Source organism: Sinohyriopsis cumingii, chromosome 14 (assembly GCF_028554795.1).
Source record: "Sinohyriopsis cumingii isolate HCF-2022 chromosome 14, ASM2855479v2, whole genome shotgun sequence".
Lineage (NCBI taxonomy): Eukaryota > Metazoa > Mollusca > Bivalvia > Unionida > Unionidae > Sinohyriopsis > Sinohyriopsis cumingii.
In genome coordinates this window covers 46,655,504-46,667,189 of record NC_142974.1, presented here as the reverse complement: position 1 = coordinate 46,667,189, position 11,686 = coordinate 46,655,504, and the positions used below count along the sequence as shown (strand labels likewise).

Below are 11,686 nucleotides of genomic sequence, written 5' to 3'. Positions count from 1 at the left end.
ATATTATATTTCAGACGAATAGCACCGTAGTAGATTTAGAAACATCTGGCCAAAAATATGTTTGTGATGAAGCGTGTGTGAGAGGATAACAACAGTAAGGAGGAAAGTAAGAATTTGAGCATAACGAATAACACTGGAAAACGATTTGTTGATGCAGGCCACATACATGACAATTGTATTGAAAATAACAATATGTTCATATGATATAAAATGCAGAAGGTTATTTACAAAATTACTTTAACATAGTATGTAATAAACTATTTAGTTTAAATTTAGACCTAAATGTAAATTTGTAACCAACAAACCAAAAAACAATCCATTTGGGAGCTGAGACCGCCATAATGTACATGTAACCTAAAGAGCCATGATATTTCTTTTTAAAAATGTTTTCAAATGTATACACATAACAAAGGATACAAAGACATGAAAGATATGTGATACTTGAATAAGTTGTGTAGTACAGATGTGAACACCTTCATCATACAATGTTACAGCTGAGAAATTCATATGAAGCTAAAACAAGTTATGTTCAAATGATATAACATGCCTACAGTTATTTACAAAAATAACTACAACATAGGAAGCTATACCCCAAGGCGGTTGGTGGGGTGGTGGTGGAAAATGTAAAAATTATGCTCGCTAAATATACTACCCGTATCTCCAAGAATTATTTTGCAAGTGACGCTTAGGATGCTGACCCATATATTCGTACACCTTAACACTATCTTCCTTTGGCTGAACGAGTCACGTGACCCCATTCCTGGGTTTGAATGGCCCTCGATGGTCGATATTGCTTCGTTTCCAGTGCCCAACAAGACCCATCACCCCTCATCAAAAATATCCTTGCGCTAGCGCAAACAGTTTTGTGAAGAAGCGTGTGTGAGAGGATAACAACAGTAAGGCGGAAAGAAAGAATGTGAGCATAACGAATAACACTGGAAAACGATTTGTTGATGCAGGCCACATAAGTGACAATTGTAATGAAAATAATAATATGTTCATATGATATAACATGCATAAGTTTATTTACAAAATTACTTTAACATAGTATGTGATAAACTATTTAGTTTAAATTCAGACCTGAATGTAAATTTGTAACCATCATACCAAGAAACAATCCATTTGGGAGCTGAGACCGCCATAATACAGGAACCATGCAAGTCACCCACTTTGCATGTGGTTCGTGCATCCTCAAAATGGCCCGTGGCCCGCATCAACCATGCCTTTCTCATTCTGCTCACCGACATTTGTGGCTCCCAAGTGAGAACGATAGAAGTGCCAACTGTGAAGATTGCACATAGTGAGCAAATATCAATGTTTATTTATCCACGTTAGAGATATATGGTTCTTGACTTCCCCCAATTCAAGTTATTCAGACATTCCTGGTTGTTGTAATTATTCAGCCGAGATTATACAGTGTATTCAGGTCTGTGTACCCACTAAACCTGAAATGGAAAGTAACGTTTGCGCGAGGATTTATGTGACATGAAAATAACGTGATTGACTATATATATATATATATATATATATATATATATATATATATATATATATATATATATATATATATAATGTAGGGATGAATGGTGAACCTGATATTTACCCAGATTATGATTATGATGGAAAATGCACTTGAAGGTGGTTTTAAAAAAGTGTAACTAAGAACCCCCGATACCCCTTTGTGTGCTAACTTAATTGAAAACTGAAAGAAATTATAGGTTGGAAAGACGTTCAGAACATTTAATATATCGTTTGAAAGCATCCGATTTCCATCTCCCTAACTGACGATTCTACCAGACAAGCCCTGCGCCGCAGCAGTTGTTGCTGCTCCGATTCTAAAGCTATGACTCTTGAAGCATTTTGGATCAAATCTGCAGAACTGCAGAGCAAGTTTGAGCTGTGCATTGAATTCTGGCCGAGTTATAGGTGTGTTTGAAAGATACATACATATTGGGCCTGGACCCGTACCTTGCCTTTGGATGTATCGCTGAAGATTTGATAGATGACAAACTGCAGCATTATTGTTTTTATTAAGTTTTAAAGTGAACTTCTGGCCCTGGCTGTGTTTGAAGGTGTTAAATGTTAGAGTGATGGAATAGTGGTCAAGAGTCAACTGTGCAACAGATTAGGGTTATGGAGGCTAAGGGACTGCACTGTGATCTCCCCAATTCTTAGGAAGGCATGGAATGCCAAGGAAAACATAGCTCGAAATAGGAGCTGTTTGTACCAAGAAGTTATAGTACAAGTTGTAGCGTGGATAAGTTTTTCTAAAATACACTTGTCAATTGGCAATCTCGCATCACAAGAAACTTTATTCCTGTGGCATGCTTGCAGCAGTTTCTGTATTAGGAAAGAGTTTGTAGGGTCTGCATTATTACTGATTTCGTGTACAAACCAAATGGCAGATACATATGAGGATATTGTTGCAGAGGTATAGTCTTTGTTAATCAGATGAGAGATGAAAAGTGCCAAATTAGCCTGAGAGACTGGGATTGAGGTTTCCAATGTATATTCTTCATTGAAAGCTCGATATATGTTCCAGCTGCGTCGGTATGCTGCTTTAGACATTTGTGTCAAGGTACTATTCAGTAGCGTATCAAGTATGTTTGTTAGTGAATCAATTTGGGAAGTGCCGGTATTGACACTGGTTTTGGGTCCGCATGTGGATCCAAGGTCTGGAATCTGTGCACCTTCAATCGAGAAGGAGCATCAGCCAGAACATTTTTCTTTCCTGGGATGCGACAGGTTTGAAATAGTATGTTGTATCTGAGGCATACAAGGACCAGGTCTCTAACAAGGAACATAATGGCAGGGGTCTTTTAGGTTTGTTTATTTACAATATCAACCAATGCCTTGTTGTCAGAGTGAAAGTAAATAGAATTGTTTGCAAATTGCGAGGCCAAAATTTTGATGACTTGGATATAGCTCAAGGACTGTGATATATAGCTCTCGCCATTCTTTATTCCATGTGTCATAGAATCATTTGCTGCCTAGCACACCACCATAGCCAACTGTGCTGGATGCATCATTGTGCAAATGAATGGCATGAGAGTCCAGCCAGCGATCAGGGAGAAATAAAGATTTACCATTGAATTCAAACAGGAATGTGCACCACAGATGCAGATCAGCCAGAACCTCCCTCGTAATGAGTATGAAGTGATGAAGTGATGTGGTTTTGACGCACCCAGTTTCTCAAGAAAGCTCTGCCTGGCAGGAGAACTGCACACGCAAAATTGAGTGTACCAATTATGGATTGGAGATTATGGAGCGTCATTTTTTATTTTTGTAGGCATTATGTTATCAGCCTGTAGCAGTTCTGGAGTTTATTTATGGGAAGTCTTACCTCCATCTTGATTGTATCCTTGCTCCGTTTCCTGCGACAACATGGCAGGTTGTTGCGGACTAGTGGTCTCATGCAGCATCTCCAAGATGTGGTCTAACTTTCTGTCCACTTGAGCGGTGATGACTGCTGTAATCTGCATTAATATGCATTTCAGGGTATTATAATAAGTAGATACTGCATAAGATATACATAAAAATGATTCCGTCTCAGAAAGGAAAGCGGAGAAGTTAAAGAATGAAAAAGAAGCCTTATGCAGGCATATTATATTTCAGACGAATATCACCATAGTAGATTTAGAAACATGTGGCCAAAAATATGTTTATAGTATTTGTCCGCCCTTTCTGATATAATTATTGTGGAAGAGGTCATGTCAAACAACAGGTTCAACGTAAATACTTCGTTTCTGGCATAGTGACAAACCCACTATCCTGATACAGTGATTTGCCTTTTAATGCGTTTATGTAAACTTAAATAATTATTTCAAATTGATATATTATGTAAACCCAAATCAGTAATTAAGTAATGAATGACATGGTAAACAAAATATCAGTTTTAACTGTATAGTTCTATAAAGTATCAGAGTCATACATGTTTCAAAATATGAAATAAAAAATTTGAAATATCATTTAATATTAAATTTATTGCAGTTATTGGAAGAATAAGGCTCATCTGCAGAAATATTTATTCAAGTTAATATATGCTGGGAAACTAACACTGTACGATATTACTGTTTATTACTGTAAACATACAACTACTTTTGACGTTTAAATATGACAATTCCAAGCGGAAATGATGATTTATATCTGCCGTTCTACGGAAAGTAATACCTCGACTTTAATTAATTACACCTGCTGATTGAATAAGAATGATTGCTTTAAGCTGAAACATGTATCTACAAAAACATGCCTAAAATTACTACCGTTAAAGTTAGTGAACTAAACAAAATCAAATGTTTTCGTGTATAACAGAATGTATAAATAAATAAATAAATAAATTAAAAAAATATCGTACCTATGTAAAACAGCGTTCTTGATAAAGAGAAACGATATGTGGCGTTTGTTTGTGCCTCCTACAAATATACTTATTTAATGAAAATATAAAGTACTTTGTACTTAAATCAACTGGTGTGTTAAAATGACACCGCATACTAATTTGAAATGGTCACGTCTATAGTACCAAGTACGCATTTTAAATGGGATTTTGTGTATATTCTCTTTTGATTTTATAGCAATTTTGTTATACCTTTATGTAATGTTCCTTTCTATTTGCTTGGTCGATTAAAGTATTGGATGAAACATGTTTAAAAATTAGTTGTATGTAATTTTTAAATACTTTTGCATAGTTTGTACCTAGCTAATATAGCAGGTAAACTTTGCAGAATGAATGGAAATTTAGAACCTCAGAACCAAAGATAGCAACAGTGGTAGATAAAAATGACATTGGTATTAAGTGGGAGATTCGATACGGCTAGTTCAGAAACAGCAAAGCGTTCAACAAAATAAACCCAGGTACGGGAGTAATAGACTTGCAATTGACACAATTATTAAAATGTTGAATTTTTGTAATGCAAACTTGGATGATGATAATAAAAGCTTAGATCAACTTGATGATAATTATACAGACTCCTCATTGAAACCGTAATTCCAGGACTACCAGCCCAGGTGGGTGGTCATATTAGGTATTATTTTTTTTTATGGATTGACGGATGACAACGAAGGTATCGCATTTTTAATGCAGCTCCGTGTATGGAAGGTTGGCGTGGTGAAAGCAGGGAGTGTTGTGGTGGAAAGATAACATGAAAGAGTTCGAATATTTGTTTTGCTGTCTTCTCAACTTGTCTGTGATGGCAAGTTAAAACTGGTTAAAGGGTTAAAACTGGGCTGAACGTTTTGTATGCAGGCTAGACATTGTTGATTTGAAACGTTATTTACCATTGACTCTGTGGCCAAAAATTGCATACTTGTAATGAGGCGATAATTTATAATTTTCCATTTGGGAGTAATATAAACGACGTATTAATTAGAATGGGAAATGCCTTTCGGCATTCACATTCATTCAGCTCAATAAAAGACGATTTTATGTAATTTTAATGCCACACTTTTTTCAATTGAAAATGAAATAGAGTATTTTTTACATTTTAATTTTTGTTTGCAGCTCGGGTTAAGTTTAAGCTTTATATATCTTATCTTCAGAATGGACACGAATGATAGATTATTGTTTGATAATGATAATGGTTGGATATTTCTTTAAATATGTAATGATAATGAATAGGTGATATCAAATTACATAATTGGGTATAAACCCTACCCCCTACAGTAAAGGTGACAGGCACACAAATTGTAAACAATGCAAATGTTGATAATAGTTACATCTCTCTTTCATATTTTGAGTTCGGACACGTACTTTTGCAAAACCCTTTTCTTCGAAAAATAAGTACCACAATGAGGTTATTTTCTTGCGGAATCACAACATGTATAGTTTTCGATTTGGACGTAATATATAAGACGTATTAATCAGAATGCGTACGATCTTATGTCTTTTTAATGCCACACTTTTTTCAATTAAAAATGAAATAGAGTACGTTTTACATTTTAATTTTGTTTGCAGCTTCAGTTATGTGTAAGCTTTAAGTATCTTTTCTTCAGAAAGGACACGAATGAAAATTGTTTTATATTAATCTTGCGGAATGCACAAATAGGGATGTCTAGACGACAATAAATGATAAAACTGATATGTCATTACGTATTACTAATAATATGAATATTTTCTGACATAATATTAAAGTTATTAGAAATCAGCTTACCTGTAGAATAATAGTAATTCTTCATATTTACAAATTCACATTATATTATCATATATCACATTCCGATCTGTGAGGTGGATTGTTGTATCTGTCTGTATTAACCTCTATATACTTTGATGTAGCTCATGGGGAATTTGATTTAATAATGGATACAAATAGACGATAAGGCCCATCTTAAAGCAGTTGGAAAAATAGAAATCCAAACTATTGATGCAATGTTGAAACCTTTAGAGAAACTTTAAGTCCAGACCCTTAGTTTTGCAAAATCCTTTTTTGAGTCATAGAATGCAACCATAAGAATAAGATTATTTTCTTCCTAAGTAAATAAACACTCCCATTTGGATAGCATCCATGGATCAGCAATATATATGACTCATTAAAGAAAATACCTAATTCCTTTCAATATTTTCAATCACCCCGCCAAGTAAAAGACGACTTTCGTTCTTTTTGTAACTGTGCTTTTTTGAATTTAAAAAGTAGGTTCGTTTTAAAACTGCAATGTTCATTCGCATTCCGCTTAATAAATTTATTAATGGTAGATTTAACGAAAAATGTATTGTGTGTGGGATATGCTCGAATCACATTTAACTACATTTTGCTGATCTTTCAGAAGTCATACAATGACAAAATATAACATTAAAACGTTAGAAATAAGTTCTAGTAGATAGACTGTCTTATACGTTGTATAACGTAGACAGATACAAATTGACTGGACATCCGAGAATGCACGGTATCACTTTAATCTTGATATTCATTGCCATTCTACAGCTCTTCCTAATTCGAACATTCCAGTCCGAAACGATGAATTACATCTGCATTTACAAATAACCCATTGTATCTGTATATTATTGAACAAGGCTTGACCTTACAGATTCTAACAACAACAATATTACATCATCGTATTTCATAGCAGTTCGAATTATCAAGGTGGAAAGTAGTAATATACGAAACCTAGCTTGAGTCGTATGGTTATCTTGTTAGGTGTATGAATTGTGACCTAGCTTGAGTCGTATGGTTATCTCGTTAGGTGTATGAATTGAGACCTGTGACTTTATTTTGCTTATTAAATTGGACCGCTTTTGTTTCGATGTAAAAAATCATTATATGCAAGAGGAATAAAATGTTCCAATTTAGACGTGTTTCTTTCCAAGAAAGGACATTTTAAAACGAAATGTGATCAGCACTACAGGGTATAAATGAATACATATGTACTTTAGCAACAAAAAAAAAAAAACGAAAAAAGAATGAATGAAAAGGAATAACGCTAACAATATGCAATGTTGATTCGCATTCTGTTTAAGATATTTTATGTTGTAGCTTAAACAAAAATTGTCGTGTGTAGCATATACACGAACCACATTTAATTACATTTGATTGATCTTTCAGAAGTCACAAAATTATATATATATATATATATATATATATATATATATATATATATATATATATATATATATATATATATATATATATATATATATAAAACTTTGAAATAACGACATGTAGATCGACTGTCGTATACTTGAAATAGGTATATGGTCGGAAGATACAAATTTACTAGAGAACCGAACATGTACAGCATCGCTATAATTTTTAGAGTCGTTGCCAATCTATAATTCGTCCTACCAAATATGATAATTCCTTTCAGAAATTATAAATTATATTTATACGTAACACATTGTATCTGCATATTTTGGGACAACTTTTGACATCTGTTAATGTGTTATTGTGATAACGAATCAAATATTCAAACAACACACACACACATTGCTTTCTTGTATTTCAAAGCAGCACGAAATTAAGAGGCAGGAAACAGTGATATACACAACTTAGCCTTAGTCGTATGATTATCTCGTCAGGATAATGAGTTGTGACACGTGACTTAGTTTTGCTTATTAAAATGGACAGCGTTTGTTTCAATGTAAAAATCGTCATGTCCATGAATAATAATAATATGTACCTAGTTAGTTTGCTCCTTTGCAACAAAGAACATTTTCAAACTCAATATAATCAACAAAACCGAGCATAAATGAAGATATATATATATATATATATATATATATAGAGAGAGAGAGAGAGAGAGAGAGAGAGAGAGAGAGAGAGAGAGAGGAAAGAAAGAATAAATCTGCTTCTTTTATCAGGTCTTTGCGATATTAACTGGAAGTCGGTTCTTTATCCAATCCACCATTTCTAGGTTTGGTAAATGCTCATCACGAACGCAGATGTGAATTCAACTGGTTAAAAGTGAACAGAAAAGTCCTATAATAATTCATGAGTATTGATTATCTGAGAACAGATACACAATTTTAAGTTTCAAAACCAAATGATTGAGTTATTGTATCACAAGTACTCTGAAATAAATAGAAAAAAGAGAAACGTGCAGATGCAGTATTTTTCACGAACGACATTTATTCCAATTTGCGTGTAAGTACACTTCAGAACTCATGAGTGAAAACAAGTCTTTCAAAATAATTTTGTAGGGTGTGAACATTGTTTTTATTGACAACAGTATTTTATGGTAACTCTGCAGGACAAACTTGTTTCTATTCAATTACACCATGTTTCCTTGCATGGTGGCATAACCCATACCTTCAAAAGGGCGATGTGTCTGGTTACTCGATCTGGTAAATGTCTGGAATTATCATTATTAGAAGCTATATTTCAAGTGAAAAAAATCAATATATAACAGGATGATCCAGGTTGGGGTCGGATAATAGCGAATACACTAAAACAAATGTCGTGAATAAGATGTTTATTTATGTTGTGATTTAAATTTATTAAAACATCTAGCACTAATCTTGTGGGCATAATTGAAACAATGGATTTACCACCATTATTCGCACCGAGTTAATCAACTTGTTTTATGGATCTATCACTATGGATGATAAATGTTTAGAAATTAAACTAAAATTAACAAAGATTAATCTACCACTTAGGTTAATAAAATTAGGGATTTACACAACTATGAATATGAGGTTATTCATTACGGGTGAATAGAGTATGGAATGTGTGCAATAACGGATAATATTTGGTCCACAACTATCAAAAAGAACGAAATTCTCGAAATATATAGTGTTTGTGAAGATTGACAGAAAACTAATTGTTCATTCTCTTTCCTTTCAGGCGGTAAGTACCTATATTATTCTCGAGGAAGATGCATTATGGGACGAATTAAGCAGTTTAGTTTGATGGAACAAACATTTGCAGTTTTTGTGATAAGATCTGAGTAAAGTTAGATGAGTCCCAAGCAAAAACAGAATTTTGCAAGTGTAATTTTTGTCTTGGCAAACAGTAACATCGGAATATGAAAGGTAATGTGAAAAATTCATCTCACAAGGAAACAAACCATATAATATAATGAAAAAGCAATCTTTATGAAATGAACTTGGAAGAATATCACCTTTGCATGTTAGAGTATCGTTTCAAATCGAATACACAAGTTTTACCTGGCATGACCCATACATTCAACATGGCAATGTTCGTCACTACAATTTGGTGAACTAAAAAAAATATTATTATCTGGGGCTATTATTTGAGGTGAACAGATTTTGTAATTAGGTAGAGATTAAAGAAATACATTAGAAACAAAGCTATAAATATATAGTGTTGCGAAAGATTGAGCACTAATTATATGTGTTGTTTCCTTTCAGTTGGTAAGTACCTACATTCTCGATGAACATACATCCTGACTTTAAGTAAGTAAATCTACGTAACGATTACGACGATTACAACAGTTTAGCTGAATAGAATAAACGTGCAAATTTATGTGGCATGATTTGGGTAAAGTTAGTTTCTTTTTAAAGAAATGAAAATGAGAGATATGGAAATGTAACATTTTCTCATGAAAGATGTGGAAATATGTAGTTAATGGGAACAATGTTTTTTCTTTTTTTTATAAGGAAACAAAAGTTGAAAGATAATAGAAAAGGAGTCTTCGTGAAATTAACTTGTAGGACATGCGGATCATTTGACGAATATCACCTCAGGAGTTGCAAAATGATTTGTCAGTGTGGATAATGAAAGTACTTATCAACACTTCCTGATCAAGTGCTTGTGGTGCCATTGTGTTTCGAAAGACAATGGAAATGTTATCTTGGCAATATGAGAAAACTCATAATTGAGACAGCAAGATTACACCATAATATGTTGTCGTAAACTTCAACCGTTAATATGTTTAAAACTGTTGACATTAATATAGACAAAATCAGTAATTAGGTACTGATGGATTTAATAAATAGCAAAACTTTTCAAAGCACACAAAGCCCGACTCAAAGGAAGATACTATGGTATAATGGAATGCAAGCTTGAAAATAAGTATTTCATTGCAGGTTAAAGATCCTAAGGGTCATATCCATAATTGTCCATGCAGATCAAAATGTAGTGAACACGCGATACATTATGATATCATATAGATATCTAAACCAGTTACTATTCAAACCAAGTTCTAAAATATTTGTGGCGACACCTTGCCTGGAAACGATTCATTTGAAATTGACTACGCAAGTTTTGCCTGGCATGATTACCAAATCCATAATTTTAACACGGAAGTGTGCATTACAACAAAGTGGTCAAGTAAAATAATTATCATTACCATAAAACAGACATAATTATCTGAAACTATTATTTGAGGTGAACATAATACTTTATTAGGTAGAGATTCTGGTAGTATAATATAAATTAATGATCTAAGTATTGTTGCTAAGATTGATAGAGCACTAATTGTACGTTTTCTTTCCCTTCTGGAGGTAAGTACCTACATTTTCAATGAACTTATATTCTGACTTTAAGTAAATAAATGCAGGCGATGATCCTAGCAGTTTAGCTGAATGGAACAAACAGTATGCTTTGGGACAGGTTAATTGCTGTGAATTAAATAAAACAGAGAAAGATGGAAATGGAATATTTTTTCATGAAATCTACTCTACATAACAAAGATCTAATTGAGCAACTTTAGGAAGCACTAATATCTAGAAATAGGTACGTTAATGAGAAATGTGTATTCGTATACAGAAACAAAACCAGCAAGGTAAGGGAAAAGGAAACCTCAGGAAAAAAACCGGAAGGAATGCCAATTTTCAAGGAATATCACATTAGGATGTGCACAAAGATTTGAGAGTGCAGATACTGAAAGTGTTTAAGTCCACTTTACTATCGTCTCCTTGTGGTATTGTGGTACCTTTGCGTAACAAAAGGTATTTTCGAATGCATTACATCAGCTATCTTGACAATATGAGAAACGAATCACTTAAACAGAGCAATTACCCTTGCAGTTCATCATCGCAAACTCATCCCGTGAACTTGTTTTAATCCCTTGAAATTGATATGAAAAAACTCGGTAATCAGGTACTAATGGATTTGGTAACAATACCGAAAACTTTCAAAGTGATTAAAGCATTCTCATATTAAGATACTATGGAACAATGGGCTGCAGTTTTCAAAAGAAGAACTTTATTGCAGTTTAAAGATTACTAATGCTCGTATGGATAAATATCGATGCTGATCAAAATGTAATCAACACATGACACTGGACGGTATCATTA

The 11,686-nt window shown here is 33.6% G+C and overlaps 1 pseudogene; it reads right to left on the bottom strand.

Moving 5' to 3' along the window:
* Positions 1-1,598: 1,598 nt before the first annotated feature.
* On the bottom strand, positions 1,599-7,514 carry LOC149783698 (uncharacterized; annotated as a pseudogene).
* Positions 7,515-11,686: the final 4,172 nt, after the last annotated feature.